The sequence below is a fragment of the Chenopodium quinoa genome, unplaced genomic scaffold, assembly GCF_001683475.1.
Source record: "Chenopodium quinoa cultivar QQ74 unplaced genomic scaffold, ASM168347v1, whole genome shotgun sequence".
NCBI classification, from domain to species: domain Eukaryota; kingdom Viridiplantae; phylum Streptophyta; class Magnoliopsida; order Caryophyllales; family Amaranthaceae; genus Chenopodium; species Chenopodium quinoa.
In genome coordinates this window covers 6,130,769-6,151,626 of record NW_018743212.1, presented here as the reverse complement: position 1 = coordinate 6,151,626, position 20,858 = coordinate 6,130,769, and positions in this window count along the sequence as shown.

The following is a 20,858-nucleotide window of genomic DNA, read 5'->3' as shown; positions in this document are numbered from 1 at the left end:
GATTAGGAATTTATTTTTTTGACAGTATTTGGCAGCTAACTTCGGCCGATGAATGGAGTGGTGAAGATGAAGGTTATGCGACCCCCAAATCAGATGAGGATTGGGATACGGAAAAAGGCGAAGATGTTGGATCAAGTGAAGATGATACTGAAAATGAAAGCGAAGATGATATCGAAACAACGATGATGTGTCAAATGACGGAAGCTAAGAGCTCTAGACTATTACGGGTTTGAATATTAATTAAGGTTTTCTAGTTTGTCTTCTTTAATTTAAAGTAATGAAAGTGTTACACTTTGTATGTATGACGTAGTTTTTTTTATAAAATATGGGTGTAATGATGGTCATCGGGGTCTATTTATGTAGGTAATTATTAGTTAATGTTTTTGTAACTATTGGTGCATTAAAGTACAACCCAATGTCTTTTTCATTGTACTAATATCATCCCTCTTATTAGAGGAACTTACATTATTATATTATTGTTGTGTTAGTTCATATTTATTGTACATGATTTTTTTTTTTTTTTAATTATGTAGTGTGATAGGGTGTTTTTCTTCTTATTTTAGTAAGGATATTCAATTTCGTTATTTCGATAGCACAACTGTCACTTAATTAGACTAGGAAAGGAGTCATATTAATTGTTGCATACATTATTTTGAGTTATTATGAAAGTTGTTGAAGTAAATTATACAAGTTATAACGAAAGGAATATTATTAGGTAGATAGAAATATAAAGAGGTGACTAGTAGATAGAAATGTAAAGGGATTGACTAAATAGAAATGTAAAGGAAAGTAACTTTAAATAATAAATATAAAATGTAGTAAATAATGTTTCAATAGGTATGAAGAGAGAAAAAGTATTGTTGGAGCACTTACTTATATGTTTGTGCTCAAGAGGTTGCTACATTTGATTAATAGATACTTGGTAGTAGTCCACAAATTTAACAAAATATGTTTTGACAAGTGATTCATTTGATTAATAGATATTTGGTAGTAGTCCACAAATTTTAGTAATAAAACAGATAAAACTGAAGTTCCATAAAGTTTAACAAAATGCAACATTTAGTAGCCGTACATTAGAAGCTTAATTGCCCATTAAGGTCGTACATTAGATTATATCCACGCTTGTATTGAATCTTAGCTAATATTTCAGTTGCGTCATCTCCGGAAGAACTGCTACTTGAGGTGATCATAGGGTCCTTGTCCTCTTCCTCCTCTTCTTCCTCCTCGTCCTCTTCCTCTTCCTCTTCATCTTCCTCATACTCAACCTTTGTCCGATGCATCTAAAAAATCACAATACTTAGATTAAATTGAAGACTAATTTTATCTAAAATAGTTAATGAATAAAACCTTGAATTTAAATATAATTTATAACTTAATCACCATATTTATTATTAACTAAACTCATTGTTTTTAATAGAACCTTACGCTAAAAAAGATAATGTAGGTGAAGTGACTATATTAATTTATTTCAACCTAATAAGAACACTAAAGCCTGAAAAGATGACAGAGCAAAAAATGGGAATCATTGTTTCAACATATCAACCAAAAATCTAGCAAACATACTTAAAGTGGGAGTTCAATCTATCTATCTAACACTTGAAGTCACTGACATGTAAATTTTCCACGACTAACAAAATCCACCTATATATACTTCCTACCCTAGTTCACTGACCCTATCATTTTTATATTACCATTTTTACTTTCAAGTTGAATTTAATATATGTTTTTTTTTTACTTGATATCATTTTTTCTTGCATTTAAATTCTTATCGACCTAACAAGTAACAACTATTACTATCAGACTTAAAAGCTATTTTAAAACATTACTAAATATGTAAAAATATAAATAATGAAAGCAAACAAATAAATGTCACTATCATGTATCTTGTAACATATAACTAGTGGAAATTGTACTTCCAAAAAAATAATAAAACCGAAAACCAATTTTCTACATAATTTATTTAAATCTCAAATTTGTTTTTTTTACTTAAAAAGATAATTGTATTAACATAGTACCAAATTAATATAAAACATAGTAAAATAAAATAAGTTGGAGATTACCTCGTATATCACCGACATAGCTAGACCCCGATAATTATACCCCCCGTGCTCGAAAAAATGAGTAAAGAGAACCGGATCCCACAATAAAGCCACCCCACCCGATCCATTAATCGAGCCAAAAACCTCAAGTTTGTATTTAATTCCCAACTTCCGTTCAACATAATCGAGGGCATCTTTAGATATACGGATTTCAGTGAGTACAAAAATTGAAGGTAAGTACTTGTGATACAAGAAAATAAAAGTGTCTTCGAATGAGTTTCTTATCATTCCCCGACAATTCCACAACAACACAATAGTTCCTTCGGGGATTGGAGACCTATTTTCAATATGAAATCTCTTTTCGGGCCTTACATGAGAAACAAAGTAACGATTTTTGGATTTTGGTAATTTTTGGGAACCAACATCAAGTTGGATTGTGTGAATCGTGGAACTCACCTCTATAGCATGCACTCCATCACTGTAGCCGCCCATAAAAATATAAGTTGGAGTATCTGGCACAGGCAACGTCACACTCGGTTGTGGATCTACAAAGGGTCTAGGATCAATTACGACTTGGAGGTCCTCTAGAACCACCAAATCACTTTCCCTTTGCATCCTCAGCATATCCCATAAGATGAACATCCTAGCCCACTTCTTTTGGCCGGCCATGTAATCTTCTTTTAAGGGGACATGTGCCAGAACGATATCACCTTAGGGGATTCTCATTAGACAGCGAGTATTTCCACCACCATAGTACGTCGAATAGCCATGGATGATAAAATTTCGTTATGAATAAACTCATTTGGTGTGGCATATCCATTGACATACATGAACTCATCCTCATAGTAGGTAGTCTTGTTCAAATCAGAATCCGGGGTGGTGCTTGTGTGTGGTTTAAAATAATGCACGGTTTTGGGGTGAAATTTAATTCTTGATGTGCAACCAACTTCACGAGAGGACAACCGTGAAACAATTACCTTCCCTATGTTGTTCATCTTGGAATTTAAATTAATTTTTGAAGAAAAGAAATATATAAAGTTTTAAGGGTTTTTTTTTTTTTAAAAAAAAGAGAAATAATAAATAAGGTTGAAGATGATGGTAATGAAAGAAAAGGAAAAAAATGAAGGGGAGTAATTATTAAAGGTGATATTTATGATAAGTGAAAAATGTTGGAGGTAGTGTAATAGGGAAAATTATGAGCCATTTTTTTTGTCAATTCTTTTCTTCTTTGTTAGGTGTCACTTCATTAAGTGAAGGATTTTTTTTTTATTTTTTTATTTTTTTTTATTTTTAGTATAGGTAGGGTAAGTTAATAAGTTGAATGTTATTGTTCATTGTTGATAAGGATTCATTGTTCCATATCCAAAAAAAAATACAAATAAAAAAAGGTATAGAAATAAGTACAAAATTTGAAAATTATACTTGTTAAAAAATTAAAAAATTCTTAAAAATGTATATACTTGGTCAATTTATATAACTTTTACGATAATTACACACAAAGAAATAAGTAGAAACTAAATGTAGCGGGTAAAAAAAGTCCTAACCAAAAAAAATACTAACACATTAATTTAGGTGTATCAAACATTGCGCGTAAAAAAGATCCTAAACTTGTTAAGTGTACTATCCTTGACTCCATTAATATGTCAAAATCCTCATAAAAAATAGGAGATAAAACACACTATTAAGTGTTACCTATCATGAAAAATGTGTCAATTCTTATTGTCTTAGTAAATTAATATACAAAATCTTGGACCTTAAATCAACAAATTATAATAACATTACTAATATTTGAATCAACTAAAACAAAGTCATCAACATTAACAACATATTATAAAAAGCATGTTAAAACAAAAATCTAAAATAATTAAGGTTAAAAAAATAATAAAATATGAAACCATAAATTAAGGGAAGAGTCATCAACTTTTATTGACATATGACAATGAACCCCTATTTCATCATGACATGCATAGGTCAAATAAATAAACTGGATGATGTACTTATGACATTTATACTTATTATATACAAAAAATTTATTTTATTTGACATTTTGGTACCCTATTTTGGTGAATCATAAGCATATTTGACACTTTGGTATCCTATTTTATCAAATTAGTATTTTATCTTAATGATTAATCAAAGGAATAATGTCTATAAATTGGACTCCAAAAAAAACTCATGCATTATTTTATCCAACTATGGGACATATTAGCTTGAACAACCATAATTGCATAACATTTTCTTTTTTAAAAAAAAATTGGGTAAGCATTTACCATTTTATAAAGAATTGTAAATATTGTATCCGGATTTGTATTGTTAACGATTTAGGCTCCGATTAATTTTACAGGTTGATGCATCTTTGAGAAACATTTATTATTTACCCTTATTATTTTTATTAACACTTTACCCTTTTTATTTACCAATTAACAAACAAAGTGAAAATAAAATGTTTGATCATTAATGCTAACATAACTTCAAAAAAAAAAAAAAACCAAAATAATTAGTGCAATAAAAATTTAGGAGGAAAAAAACACAAACAAAAAAAAGTAAACATCCTCCTGACTTTATGCTCCATATGACATATTGAAATGACTAGGATGTCATATATCTCACTTAAAAAGTAGAAGTACATATAAAATTAATCCTACTATTGACAAGTGAAAATAAAATGTTTGTTACCGTAGTAAATACCATATAGTTCTTAAAAATAATATCATAAGCCAATCATGTTTGATCTGAATAACGTGTTAAAACTGTGAAACAAATTAAAGATGAAAGTGACTATCATCATATTTATCACATAATTAACATAAAATCTAAACCCAATTCCTTTTTTTTGTACCCAGTGTAGTTTCTAAAATTATTATCACTTACTAACTTAGGCTCCCATTTGAAACAGGTTCTAATGTGCTAAGTTGGAATTGTAGAGGGATGACAAGGAAGTCATTTGAAGACAACTTTTGCTATCTAATTCACAAATACGATCCAATAATAATAATCCTAACCGAAACTAAAGTGTCTAGAGAAGCATTGGAGTTTAAATCAAGAAAATTGCCGGATAAGTACAAGGCGGATATATTTGGTTCGACGGGTGGACCCGTGGGTATTGTATTTTTATGGAATCCAACCATTGTTAGGCCGTTCTACTTGTTTAAGGGCTCCGCGAACTACGGTTGTATTGTGTTTTTATAAAATCAAAAGACATCCTACAAGTAACAATTAATTGTTGTTAGTCGTACTAACATATATTTAGGATAGCAATGAAGTATTATAAATGTGAAAATAAGTTAATCATGACTAATTTAAATAGGATGAACTTAATATTAACATAGCTTAAAACGTTTAATAACTAACCTGTATCTGCTTATTTTCGGTAATTAAGTATTATAAAAGTTCAACGAATTTAAAAACATAAAACGATAAATTATTAACTCATATGGTACAATTTGAAAAAATGTCTTTCCCGTTCAAGTAATAAAATTTGAAACATCGGGAATGATCAATATAAGATCACTCATTTAATGCATGGAAAATTCAATATCTTTGCATGATCATTTCATTCCCTCTTACCGTCTCCAATTGAGCTTTTGAAACGAGTTTGACTTGGGTTAAAAAAAACACAAACAATTTATGTTTTAAAATATCGCAAAAGATTTCCAAATTATAATGGGTTTTATAAATGATGGGATAATCATGTTGGCCCTACAGTAACTTACAACCATCATAAATGTTACTTTTTTTGTGTGCTTCTTGAATTTTAAATTATACAAAGTAAAAGGTTGCTTTTAATTCAAGTTTCAACATTTTGCATTGTTTCCTTGTAATCCTTTTATCCATGTATGTAATTCATTTTGTATATTAAATTGAGGAAACTTATTTAATAACTACATACTTAAACCAATTTTCCATTTCCTATTATATGAGCTTGATATCTAATGATTTCATTATACTATGCTTCTTGGAGCGAATTGGATAGTTTTACGGTTGAATTTCGAGATGATATGCGCAACTTAGTGATAAGATTTATACAGAAAGAACAATTAACTTCTAATTTATTTTTTAAAAAAAAAAAACAATATACATTTAATTGAATGTGTAAAACTAAATATTTTAATGATAAGGGTAAACAATTAAAATGTAGTTATCATAATTATTTTATGTGATCAAGATGTATATTTTCATCATGGAAATATTAACTTAATATAATCGAATAATGAGCATTACAAAAATTTTAATATTTTCATCATGGAAATATTAAACTTAATATAATCTATTAAGTATTTTTTACACAAAAATTTTAATTTCAATTCTTCTTCAAACTTCATTGATTCTTTGTCAAGGTGATTTTTGTTGATTTTAGTTTGATTTTAGTGTGATTTTCGTTATCTTACATATTTCGTTTTTTCGAAAAACCTAGATATCACGCTTATTTGTGCTATTACGTTGATTTTAGTTTGATTTTAGGTTTATTTGAATAATTATAAAGTCGAATTTAGTTTTATTTGAGTAATTATTTTTTATTTGTGTTTTTACCTTGATTTTTGTTTTATTTTTCGGCCTAATTTCTTCAATTGTGTTTAATTTTTCTGCTTAATTGTATTAAGTTTGTGTTCTTGTTCTTTGAATTGTTTGGATTTTGAGGATTATTCTAATTGTTACTTGCGGGAACTCTAACTTTTCCATTTAAGCAATTTCTGAGTTCCTCTTCTAATCCATTGAAACAATTCATGGGGTAAGATAATCTCTCGACCTTTTATTTTTAGTTTTTTTCCCCCTTTTCTACTACTACATGTCGCTATGTTGTTGTGGCCCTACTACTTCCCTGTTGTTTCATGCCTTCCTATCTTTTGTGGTGTTGTGCGGTTATGTGATTGTGTGCTAGTTGTACTTGGTTTAAATTATAGAGATGATGATTTAATTTTTATAAAGTTAATAGAATTATTAGTCAAGCAAATATTGTTTCTAGTTATATTGAATCCTGAGTTTTAGTGCGATTAAAATTATGGATGACTACTGATATATGTGTAATTGAGATTCCGAATGGCATAAATAGTTGTTTTTTTTACTGAGAATTTAGTTATAAAACTATATCTAAATTTGATTACAACTACTGAAGGTTCCCAATAATTTTCTATACTTTATACCAATGTTGGTGGGAATTGGAACTATCTGTGAACAACAATGACAATCAAATCAGACTGTGTAATCTACTAATATGCATATAGTGTGATTCGTAATTACTGTTTAATATTGCACACAAAGTCACGATTCATTTGCATGTAATTGAAACAGGATTAGGATCAAGTGCAGCATCAGATATCTATGTTAACATTCATAAGTCTGGCAAGTGGATTGCTGTTGTTTTTACTGACAAAAGGCTTGGGCTTTAACTGGTAATTGAAACTGGTACAGGAACTTTATTGCTACCACGTCCACATACCAACTTCTCATGAAAATACCTTATTTTTCTGTTTTGATTTTGATTTCCGCTATTGAGTAGATTGTGTTGTTTCACCATCCCCAGACTGCCACCATCTCATTTTTCATATCTCCGTGTTTTCGTTCAGCTTTTGTGGGAGTTAAGAATGTGAATCTTGTATCTGCTGCAAATTCGTATATACACGTTTGTTTTTGATGTGTGTTCTTTATGTTTACTCTGCTTTGGAATGAGAGGCTTTTGCAATGTTCATCTTAATAGGAGCATTGTCAGAACACCAAGAAGTACTAATAAATTTCACTATGCTTTTAGTGCTTAAATACTCCCAAATAAGATATGATATATGTATGACATATCTTAAGTAGTTTGTCGAAAATTTGTGCATTCCTAATTTGAATATAAGCTCTTCTTTCTCAGCTTACATCTATTAAGTATTTTTTAGACTATGAATGGGAAAAACTGGAGACCCTTTATAATGAGTACAATGGTTATTTATGACCTTACAATAAGTTGCTGACAATCATGCTTTGCAAAATCAGCATTTGAATAAACTTCGCTACCATTGTAGTAGCTTGTTTTTCGGACTCATAAATGTTCAATAAGGATGCAAGTGAACTCATGCTCTATTAAATGTTTTTCAATATTTTTTTTCTCTTTCAAGTAACTGTACACTCACATCTTATATTTTTTTAATACCAAAGTTTACTGGCGCGTAAGTTTCCTTCAACTTATTTGTTTTATATACATCAACCTACTAGCTCAATTGGTAGAGCATTGTGCAAATGCACAAAAGATGTGGGTTTAAATCCCACGTAGGTTTATTTGTGTTATGTAGAGACAAGCGTTTGTATGAGAGTTTAGTTGTAACAAAGTTTCTATAGTTATTAATTATTTCAAGCTAATTTTTTCCTCATATAATTTCAAGCAAAGAATTGTTTGTTTGCTCATTTGATAAATGAACAAAGAATGAAAGAACTGTTGCTCATTTGATAAATGAGCAAAGAATTATTTGCTCATTTTATAAATGGTGGTTAGATCTTTGTTAGTCTTTGAATGATGTAAAAATGGCGGTTATGTTTGAATCTAAATTGGATATTTTGTGGTGACTTTTTATTATGGTGACTATTGTGGTGGTTATATTATGGTGACTTTTGTGGTGGTTATATTATGGTGACTTTTATACCTAGCATTTATATGAAATATTTTCTCATTTTACAAATGAGTAACGAGCTATTTGCTCATTTGAAAAATGAGTAAAGAAATATTTGCTCATTTGTCTGAAAGGAATGGTGTCCTTCCAACAAGTGTATTATTCCGATAGAGGGTTCGGAATTATTAGAAAGCTAATTCTTCAGTGAGGTCAAATGATCGGAATGCCTAGATGGAGGCCGCTTCCGATCAGTAATATTAATGTGTAATTAATATTACAGCTTAACCTTGACTGAACCCTTCGGGTCGCACCCCAATCGAATAACCGACGACGAATCAATCCGAAGGATTAGATGAGTCATTAGAGTATTACGAACAAAGACGTCAGATGTCGAGCTTAGAGCGTCGAAACCGAGCGTCGCAAGTCGAGTCGAGTTTAGAATTCTACGAGACGAGAAATCAAACAAGCGACAAGTTCAAGCTAAGTCGTAGCCTCGCGTTGGCCTAGCCATGCGAGTGCTAGGCTATCCTAGACCACGCACCATGCCGAGCTTGCTAGCAGCGCTGGCTAGCCAGCTGGTGTAGCATGGCCAGCATCGCTGTGCGCTAGGCATGCTAGCATGCTAGTGCCTCGCACATAGCTGCCCTGCCGCAAGCATCGTAAGGCCAGCAGCACGCAAGTGCTTGCTAGGCCTTGCTACCGCAAGCATCGCAGGCAGCATGCCTAGCATGCGGGTGCAAGCTGGCTGGGCAGCCCAGCCTTGGTGCTAGGCAGCAGCTGACAGCCTTGGCAGCTAAGGCAGGCTGCCAGCCAGCCAAGTGGCGTGGTCAAGCCCGGTCAAGGGAGGGGACCATTTGTTTGGTGTTTGGCTTGGGGAGCAAGGTGTTTTGGTCCCCCCCCCCCCTCTGGTGGTCCTCACCAAACTTCTCCCTCCATGTGACACTTGGAGCTTGTTGATTGCCTTGCATTTTATTTTGTTTTTTATTAAAATAAAATTGAGGAAAAATGCAAATCTTCCTCATTGATGGGAGAAGGGAGATCAAGTCTCCTTTCCCTATAAATACCCAAGTTTTGGGTTTTGGAAAAATCACTTGAGTTGAACTCAATAAGGCATCTCATCATTAGTGAGAAAACCTTTAAGTTCGTAATACTCTAATTTTATTTGATCAAGTCCCGACTAACCTTCGGGATTAAGACCGCTCTAGTCGGGTCGAGGGTGCGAGCCGTAGGAGGCCTTCGCGCTTGCGAGGTTAAGATTTCAAGTAAGAGCTCGTGAAACGAGCGAAGCATGGATTGAGGGTAAGAATGTCTTTTCTCCTTCTCTCTCTTATGTTGTTAATTATGTGATTACATGTTTAGTTGCTTTAATTAGTGGGCGGGTTTCACTTTTGCATAGTGTCGGACACTACGAAACCCAACATTGTCAAGTGAGGAAATAATTGATTGCTCATTTCACAAATGAGCAAAGAAATGCTTGTAAATTTAATGAATGATTAAAGAAATGTTTGCTCATTTGACAAATAAGCAACTAACTATTTTCTCATTTGACAAATGAGCAACTAAGTTTTTGCTCATTTGTTAAATTAGCAACTAAGTATTTGCTCATTTGACAAATGAGCAACTAACTATTTGCTCATTTGCTAAATGAGAAAAAAATTGATTGCCCATTTCCCAAATTAAATGATCAAAGAAATGTTTTCTTATTTTACAAAAGAGTAACTAATTATTTGTTTATTTCCTTCAAAAAAAAATTATTTGCTTATTTAACAAATGAGAAAACAAATGGTTGCTCATTTCTCAAATGAGCAACGAGCTATTTGCTCATTTGACAAATGAGTAAAGAAATATTTGCTCATTTTTCAAGTGAGGAAATAATTGATTTCTCATTTCACAAATGAGCAAATAAATGGTTGTTGATTTAATGAATGATTAAAGAAATGTTTGATCATTTGACAAATGAGCAATTAACTAGTATTTGCTCATTTGACAAATGAGCAGCTAACTGTTTGCTCATTTGCTAAATGAGCAAAAAATTGATTGTCCATTTTCCAAATTAAATGATCAAAGAAATGTTTGCTTATTTTACAAATGAGTAACTAATTATTTTCTTGTTTGAAAAAATGAGCAACTAACTATTTTATCATTTCCTAAATGAGCAAAAAATTGATTGCACATTTCCCAAATGATCAAAGAAATGTTCTAATAATTTACTAATAATTAAGTGTTCCATATGATTAATGCATTTACAGTTGATGAATTTATGTTCATTTTGAGTTGATGAGTTCTTTCAGCTTTCAGTACTTGCTTTTGTGTTTTCTTTTTGTTAGATCTTCAAATTCACTATGTTTTGCTCATTTAAATTTTGTTTGCTCATGCAATACAAAAATCCTAAATTGGGAATACTCAATTAAAAAAATCTAGCAAAAATTATAATGTTACATTTGAATAACAATCAAATTTATGAGCTATCAAATTCGTAAATTTTCTGAATACTAATATAAAAAATTAGATTGTAAATTTTAAAGAAAATACCATCTTGGGACAAATTACAATCAAATTAAGAGAAATTCATACAAGATGATTTGAATTTATCAAAATTCAAACAAGTTCTTTGAACTTATCAAATTTAGAAGAAGATGATTTTAAATTGTCAAAATTACAAAAATCAGAATAAAAAGTTTGGAAATTCAATTGAAATTATCAAAATTAAAATCAAATTAAGAGAAATTCGAATAAGATAAAACTAAAAATTACTACTTGAAATTATGCAGCAGTGAAGAAGAGGAGAGAGAAATCCGACCTTCAAGCTTTAAAGAGGAGTGTATACAAATTGTACGTAATTTGGGTTTTGGGGCAGGTTTCGAACCATTGACCTTACACCCACCAATACAACTTATCTCATATAACCTTTACCACTACAGCGCTGGTATACATAATAGTCAAGTTGTCAACAAAATGTATTATATTGATAAAATGAAAACAAATCCGAAAATAAAAAACAAAAACTTGTGCCAGATTTTGAACCTCTGACCTTGACCCACTTAAAGCCCTAACACATTTTAATAATTTACCACTACAGCATTCCATGCAATCAATGAATATTACTACAAAATTTATTATATTCAGAATAGTAGTTTACTCTGAATGTGAAATACGGTATTCACGTGTTCCCCTCTAAGCACTAACGTATAATAGTGAATTAATATACAATAAGCTTTAAAAAATTAATAGTTATGTATTGTATTAAAAGCAAAACTTTGTACTACAATGACTGTAGTTTAAATTATTTAAGATAATTCTCATATCCCTTAATAGATCCTCCATTGAATGAAAATTATGACGCCGCAAAAAATTTACACATAAGGTGAAGGAAAAAAGACCAAAAAAAAAAACCAACCTATTCATTTCTTTAAAATGATGCTTTGTCCTTATGTACAATCCATTAAGCTAGTCAATTTACATTCTTATCTTTCTTGTTCTATTTAAATAACTCATACTAATTTAGTAATTTAATTATTCACAATGTTATTTTAGATTATCCGAAAATTCCTTATGACTTCTTCTTATTGTGAAGATGTTGCTTATATTTGCAAGATTGTACCACTTTTCATCAAGTTATAAATGAAGATTTTAGCTTAACACTATCTCTAATGACTAATTAATATCTAACCTAAGTTAAATTAGAAGTTGGAATGTATTTCTAATGCAACTTATGTATGCATAATTCGATAAAGGCTAGGTACTTAATGATTATAACCTAGTGTTGTTCGTAATTTATCTAGTATGATACTGAAGGTACCCAAAACAACGTCAAGGGTACCAAAAACTTGATTAATGGTACCTGATTAACATATGAATGATCAATGATAAAGTAATGACAAATAAGTGGAGGAAGATAATTGAAATAAGACATTTCAAATAATTACTTATGGTTATTATAAAGGCAAAGGCAAAATTAAATTTATCCGATATGGTTTCGTTGACGGAGCGACTCCCAGGTTCTTTCAAAGTAGATATGTAAGATATGAGTGGTAATGCGAAGGTTTTCCGAGATACACTAAGATTCTTTCAAAGTGTTGGAAATGTATTATGGCTTATTAGGAAAATTCTACACTAAGATTTTTACGAAGTGCTACCCAAAATAAGGAATTTTGGTAAATGTTAAAGTTTGAAACATTTTAAAAATTCATTTTCCTTAACAGCTTCTCAGTGTTACGAATGACAAATATATATATATATATATATATATATATATATATATATATATATATATATATATATATATATATATATATATATATAAGTTTAGTATTGTGACAATGTGCCAGCTGCAATTGCCAGGAAGCATTTCAAAGATTTACATCCTGATTAGGGGATTTTTCCCCACCAATCACCATCTGACAAGTGGACCAATCAGGTTCCGCCATGTGTCCGTCACATGGGCCAATAGGAGTCTGCCACGTGTCAAGCAATGATCCGTCCACTATGGACCAATTACGACATGACACGTGTCCTTCCCATGACACCTGGGATAACCAGTCACCTAGGCCCAACTTCCGAGGGAAGCCCAATCAGCCTAAGGTTAACCTAAACCTAGATTGACACGTTTCCCGAGGTTATAAATACCTCCCTTAATCCTCATTAAGGGAGATTACACGCTAAAAACGCAGATTACACACATTAAACACTCTCACCTAGAGAGACCCAATCACTTTAATTTTCGCATTAATTACTCCTTAATCAAGTACTAACTTGACCGTCGGAGGCGGATCTCCAATCATCCGGAGCATCCGTTTGTTTTGCAGGTACAGGCGTCTGGTTCCAGTCTCGGAATTGTAACTCTCCCGCAGGACATCAGAAAACCCCGAAACATTTTGGCGCCGTCTGTGGGGAGAGTACTTCTGAGATGGCATCCACGTTTGTACCGACTCCTGAAGAGAGACGTCCCCTGGACGACCCTCTAGTTCAGTCGGACCACGATACTGAGAATGAATTTGAAGTTGAAGCTCACACAGCTTCAGACGGGACCCTAAGGGCCCGACGTACCCGTCATACCGAAAGGAGGGAACGGGAACATCTTCAAACAAGAAGCGAGCCAGCAGGCGCACCGCCTGTTCGGCAGCAGCCGACTGATGGGTCTGCTCCCATCACAAGGAACGAACTCATGACCTTCATGAGGGACTTCAAGGGAGAAATTCAAGAGTTGATCAACAAGAAGCCGCCTGCTCTGGACAAGGAGCAGTCGGCTAAGAAACCCTCCACTTCACTGAAGAGGAAACCAGTTCAAGGGCGAGAGGCGACCCCTCATCCTAAATCTAGGAAGTGGGAGCCACCTGCCCTTGATTTCACAAAATACCGTTTTCCTACTCCAGGAAATAGGAAACCTGTTCGTCATATTCAGGCGGACGGATCGAGGAAAACATACACAGACGCTCGGCTACTGCTAAAGCAGAAGAAGAGTGACCGATTGTCAGAGTCGGCCTCTACTTCAAACTTCCAAGACAGTCTGCGAAATACCTCGATGAGGCATACTCAGTCGTATCATGAGAGTCAGTCAAGCGACACCTCCCGTCAGTCCGGCTTTCATAGCGACCAGGCGGTACCAAACTTACCGTTTGTACCGCAACAACAGTATTTTTTACAGCCACCTCCGTTTGGTGGACATGCAGCAAAAAATGTCCAACCTTATGGACTGGCAGCTACGGTTGCTTAGACTTGGTGAACAGCCGTCGGCCTTCTCCAAGGAAATTACTGAAGCCGCTCAGCCGGCCAAAGTGAAAAATGTATTAGTAGGCGCCTATGACGGCACTACTAACCAGAAGACCATCTGATGGCATTCACCAACCTGATGTACCTTCAAGGGTTGGATGATCCCACTTGGTGCAAGTGTTTCCCAGCGACTCTCAAAGGAATCGCACAACAATGGTTCGGCAACCTGCCGACTGGTTGTGTAAATAACTTCAGGACGCTTGCTTACTTATTCACCTCCAACTTCGCCATGAACATCCCTGCGAAGAAGACGACCCTTGATTTAGGAACAATTCAGCAGGGCGAGAAGGAGGGGCTTCGTTCTTACATCAGGCGGTTTAACCTGATGAGAATACAGATTCAAGGGCTACCGGATGAGGTGGCCTATACTGACTTTTTCAGAGGCCTCAAAGACGGGTCGACCTTCAAGTTTGATCTGGTTCGAAAGAGGGTGGCGACTCTTCAAGAAGATTTGATTGAAGCAGAAGCCTATATACAGGCGATTGATCTTTGTAGTACGGGAAAACAGTCGGACGGGAAGAGCTTCGACAAAAAAGGACGACAGAAACAGTCGTCCAACAAAGATGAGAAAAAGAGAAAAGAGGTCTGGGCGGCTGATTCCTCTAAACAGCCGGCCAGGAAAAAGAGGAAAGAATTCAAACCATACTCCCCGAAGTATGCATTTAACAAGGATAGCCAAGCTATCCTAAAGGAAATCAAGGGACGGATCTCAAATTGAGAAGCCGGCCCCCATGAAGGGTTCTGCGAGCAGTCGGAACCAAGGAAAATTCTGTGATTATCATGAAGATGTTGGTCATGAAACCAACGAATGCATCAGTCTCATGCGATATCTGGACCGCCTGGCTGAGCAAGGCGATCTTGACTCTTATGTCAAGAAATCCAAGGGGAACTCTTCCTCGAAAAAGCTGTCGGTCAAAAAGAATCAACAGGCCGACAGCTCCGATACAGATGATGCAGTCGTCTACACCATTGCAGGCGACTTCTCAGGAGGCGACCCCACTATTAGGGGCAACAAAGACAATATCAGACGGTTAGATGTAAATTCCGTTCACCAAGAACGGCCCTCCAAATATTCATTTCCTGAGATTGTCATCACTGAAGAAGATCTAGGAGGGGTAAGAGGGCCGCATGACGACCCTATCGTTATTGAATGTAAAGTGGCCAACCAGAGAGTTGGCCGAATCCTCATAGATACCGGAAGATCCTCAGATCTCATCAGTAGCAAATGTCTGTCGAAACTTAAATATCAGACTGATTGCATACATCCGGCATCCCACCCTTTAGTAGGGTTTGGAGGAGGAGTCGTCCACCCAGTGGGACGAGTGGATTTACCCATCCGCCTGGGAGAAAAAGGGGAAGGACGACACATGGTAGTCCGGTTCCTGGTAGTAGAAGAACTCTCGGCCTACAACATGATTCTGGGACGACCAACCCTGAATAATTCCAAGGCTGTTATCATCCCATCTTTTATGCTGCTCAAGTTTGAGAGGGATAATGGAACAGTCGGGTCCCTAAGGGGAGATCAGAGGATGGCCCGAGAGTGCTATCTCTCGGATGTCAAGCCCACTGTTATGGCCACTGGGTCGAGTGGTGGAAAAATAGACCTTGACAATGTCAAGAAGAGTGCGCCTGTTCAAGAAGCAGGCGGCAAGAAGAGAAAGGAATCCCAGACGGGGGCCGCAAGAAAAGACAGAAAATAGCAATCATTGGCAGAGGAGCGGTCGGATGAATTCCGCCCTCAGCCGGCTGGTGAGCATACGGACCTGATCTTAGACGACTCGCGTCCTGACCAAACAGTCAAAGTTGGGACGACTGCTTTGAGAGTCCTGGGTGACGACTTTCACAAACTATTGAAAGAATACAAGGACATCTTTGCATTCGAAGTCCACGAAATGCCAGGCATTAGTCCTGACCTGGCGGTACATAAACTGGTTGTGGATCCGAAAAAGAAGTCGGTAAGGCAGAAGAAGCGGAACCATGGCGAAGAAAGAAGTCAGGCGGTAGCCGCCGAAGTTAAAAAATTACTTGATGCAGGGTTCATTCGGCAATGTTACTTCCCAGACTGGGTTGCAAATGTGGTGCTTGTTAAAAAGCCGAATGGCACCTGGCAAATGTGTGTAGACTACACAGAATTAAACAAGGCGTGCCCCAAAGACAGTTACCCTCTGCCTAAAATTGATAACCTGGTCGACTCAACAGCCGGCCATGCTTTGATGAGCTTTATGGACGCCTACTCTGGTTTCCATCAAATTCCTTTATGGAAGAAAGATCAGGAGAAGACGGCCTTCGTCACTGATCAGGGGTTATACTATTACACGGTCATGCCGTTTGGTCTTAAGAATGCCCCGGCCACTTTCCAGCGAATGATAAACACTGTGTTCTTTGATCAAATTGGGAGAAATGTCGAGGCATATATTGATGATATGATTGTCAAGTCTAAACTTCAGAAAGATCATCTGACGGACCTCCGAGAAACTTTCGCCGCACTCAGGCGGCACCATGTCATGCTCAATCCCAAGAAATGTGTCTTTGGAGTTGAGTCTGGGAAATTTCTCGGATTCCTTATCAATCAGAGAGGAATAGAGGCGAACCCTGAGAAGGTGCAGGCGGTCATTGACATGCAGTCGCCTCGTACCATCCGAGAGGTTCAGAAGTTAACAGGTTGTCTGGCGGCCTTGGGAAGATTTCTAAGCCGATCAGGCGACAAATGCCTATACTTTTTCCAGGCAATTAAGAAAAAGGAAAGGTTTGAATGGGGGCCGGATGCTGAGGCGACCTTCCAGAAATTGAAAGTTCACTTGCATTCCTTGTCGAGGCTGGTCAGCCCTTTGCCCAAAGAAGTACTCTACATGTTCTCCTTGCTGTACTCTACACGTACTGAAAAATGCCGAGTTGAGGTATCCCTTAGTGGAGAAATTTGGTCTTGCACTCTTCATGGCTGTTAAAAAGTTGAAGCCCTACTTTTTGGCACATGCAGTCGTCGTGTATACAGACCAACCTATCAAGCGGCCACTGACCATCATGGAGTCGTCAGGCCGAATGATCAAATGGGCCATAGAAATATAGAGCCTCGAAGTTACTTTCGAGCCTAGAAAAGCAGTGAAGGGGCAAGCCTTTGCTGACTTTATTGTTGAGATGACTCGTCCTCCTGACTCTCAAGTTACAGACCAAGTCTGGAAGGTATATGTGGACGGAAGCTCTACTTCAAATGGTTGTGGAGCAGGCGTCATATGTCAGTCGCCAGAGGGCGACATGTACGAGTATGCTCTACGCTTCAGTTTTCAGGCCTCAAACAATGAGGCAGAATATGAAGCTTTACTAGCCGGAATCCGCATGTGCAAGGCGGCAGGGGCAAGAAAAATAGACGCCTGTTCCGATTCACAATTGATAGTGAGTCAGTACAATGGCGAATACGAAGCAACCCATCCGGCCATGATCAAGTATTTACAGGCGGTCCGATAAGCAGTCGGCTCCCTTGAGGATTTCCATCTGACCCAAGTGCCGAGATCAGAAAACAACCAGGCGGATGCACTTTCAAAATTAGCATCATCCGCCTCCTGTGATACTCCTCGAACTGTTTTTTGGGAAGTAATGGAGAGGAGAAGCATTGAGGAAGAACCTATTGGAATCTTAGACAGAAGCTCAACCTGGATGGATCCAATCAGGGCATATCTGACAAATGGTACCCTACCGGATGATCATCAACAGGCGGCAGCACTGAAAAAACGAGCAACCTGTTTTGAAATAATAAAGGGAGAACTTCACAAAAGGGGGTACCTTCAACCCTTCTTAAAGTGTGTTACTCCAGAAAAGGGGCGAGAGATACTGGACGATCTTCACTCTGGTTACTGTGCTTCCCATATAGGAGGTAGGACGCTTGCTGAACGGGCAAGGCGGCAGGACTACTTTTGGCCTACTTTAGAAGCAGATGCGATGGTGATGGTGAAAAAATGTGACAAGTGCCAAAGGTTTGGCAAACTAATTCACCGTCCGGCTACTGACCTCACTACCATTCATAGCCCACTACCGTTTGCTAAGTGGGGCATGGATATTCTGGGTCCATATACGCCTGCTACAGGCGGGAGGAGGTACATACTTGTTGCCGTCGACTACTTCACTAAATGGGTAGAGGCGGAGGCTGTAAAGGGAATCAAGACGAAGGATGTAATTTCATTCATTTGGATAAATGTCATCACTCGGTTCGGGGTTCCCATGTCTATGGTTTTTGATAATGGTCCCCAATTTGAGACGTCTGTTCTCAAAAGTTGGTTGGGTGACCAAGGAATTGCACACTACTTTGCATCTGTCGGCCGTCCACAAGCAAACGGCCAGGTAGAAGCCTTTAATAAAATCATCTCAGACGGTCTCAAGAAAAAGATTGAACGAGCAGGCGGCCTATGGGCGGATGAATTACCACATGTTCTCTGGGCCATTAGGACGACTGAAAAAGGGGCGACTGGAGAAACTCCGTTCCTCCTAACTTATGGTGCGGAAGCTGTTCTTCCAATAGAACACTACGAGCCGACTCTTCGAGTAATGCTATATGACGAAGAGGCAAACTGGGAAGCCATGCGCCTTGCATTAGACTCACTTCCTGAAAGGAGGGGCAATGCTGTCTTGCGCCATGAAATTTACCGCCTAAGAATGACTAGATCATACAACAAAAAAGTACACAGGCGTCCACTCAAAGTGGGGGACTTTGTACTTAGAAAAATGGAAGCAGTTGGTAGGGCTAATGAGTCTGGCAAACTAACTCCCAACTGGGAAGGACCCTACCGAATCTGTGAAGAGGTCAGGGACGGACAACACCAGACGGACAACCGTTGCCTCGAACTTGGAATGTAGATAATCTTAAGAAATATTTCTTTTGAATGATGTAAATAGTCAAGGGCTACTTAATAAAAGTTTGCATACTTAATATTCAATTTTGTACTAAGAGGGGCACACCTACTAACAAACAGTCGGCTACTCTCCATGTTTAATTTTTATTCTTACTTAAGAGGGGCAGGCCGCCTATACATTTACAGTCGGCTACTCTCCATTGAGTATTTTACTCTATCTTCAGAGGGGCATGCCGTCTGTACCTTTACAGTCGGCTACTCTCCATTGAGTATTTTACTCTATCTTCAGAGGGGCATGCCGTCTGTACATTTACAGTCGGCTACTCTCCATTGAGTATTTTACTCTATCTTCAGAGGGGCATGCCGTCTGTACCTTTACAGTCGGCTACTCTCCATTGAGTATTTTACTCTATCTTCAGAGGGGCATGCCGCCTGTACCTTTACAGTCGGCTACTCTCCATTGAATATTTTACTCTATCACCATAGGGGCATGCCGTCTGGACATATAGTCGGCTACTCTCCATAGAAGAGGGGCCGACCGGTTCCAAACACACAGCCACCCCCCTTATACTTAACTAAAAATGATCAGGGCCTGGCCGACCCTGTGCCTAAACAGGCGGCTACCCTCCTTTTACTTAGCACCTACGTTCACCAAGAACTAACCAAGGCCACAGGCCAAATGATCAGACCAGGCGCCAAGCCAACTGATCCAATCTTCAAAACTAATACGACCTGTCCCAACATCATAGCAGGCGTCCGGCGGCATCCCTCCGGATGAAATTCGTCGCAGAGAGCAGCTCCCTTTTGGGTGGAACATTGCTCTATAAACTAATTACACGACACCTATACGACTGTCCCCAAGGGCAACCACGTAGCCGTTTTTGAGACAAGGATAACTCTATCACTAACCAAACCAGTGGTAGCAGTTGACATCTGAGTCAGATGACCGCCTGTATTACTTGGGATAAATGCAGGGGGTACCTCTTGAGTTAATAGCCAACAAACATTGGCAAATCAAAAGGTTCAGCCGGCCTCCGCCGCCTGGTACCTTTACTACTCAAGCAGGAATGACGGCGACTGAGTAACACCAAAGTTAACTCATAGTCACTCTCTCTACCTTAGTATGGAGCCTAAAAGGTATGAGTCGTCCGCCTGTTTTTAGCAAACAGGGGCTCTCAACCACTACTCCTGCTAGGTTAACAACCTATGAGTTAAAAGCCAACAAACATTGGCGAATAAAGGGGAACAACCGGTACCCACCGCTTGATACCTCTACTACTCAGTTACTTGACGACTAGGTAACAATCATGTTTACTTGGTCATTCCTTAAAAATTTAGTATGAAACTAAAAAGGTGTTCATACAGCACCGGCTCACACTAGATTAAATATGGCGGGGAAAAGTCGGCCTAGACGGCCTAAAGTCTCTAGCCTAAAAACATGACAAGTAGGAAACCACTTTCCTACTTGGTTAATTTTATATGACGGAACCGCCTGCCTAAAGGGGATCCAGTCTTTAAAATGGTTCGAATACCGATTAGATAAATGGTCGACTGATCGTCTAGCCTGGAAACAGACGACCAGTCGTCCAGGGGCATAGGCGGCGTGACTAACTATCCGTACCTGT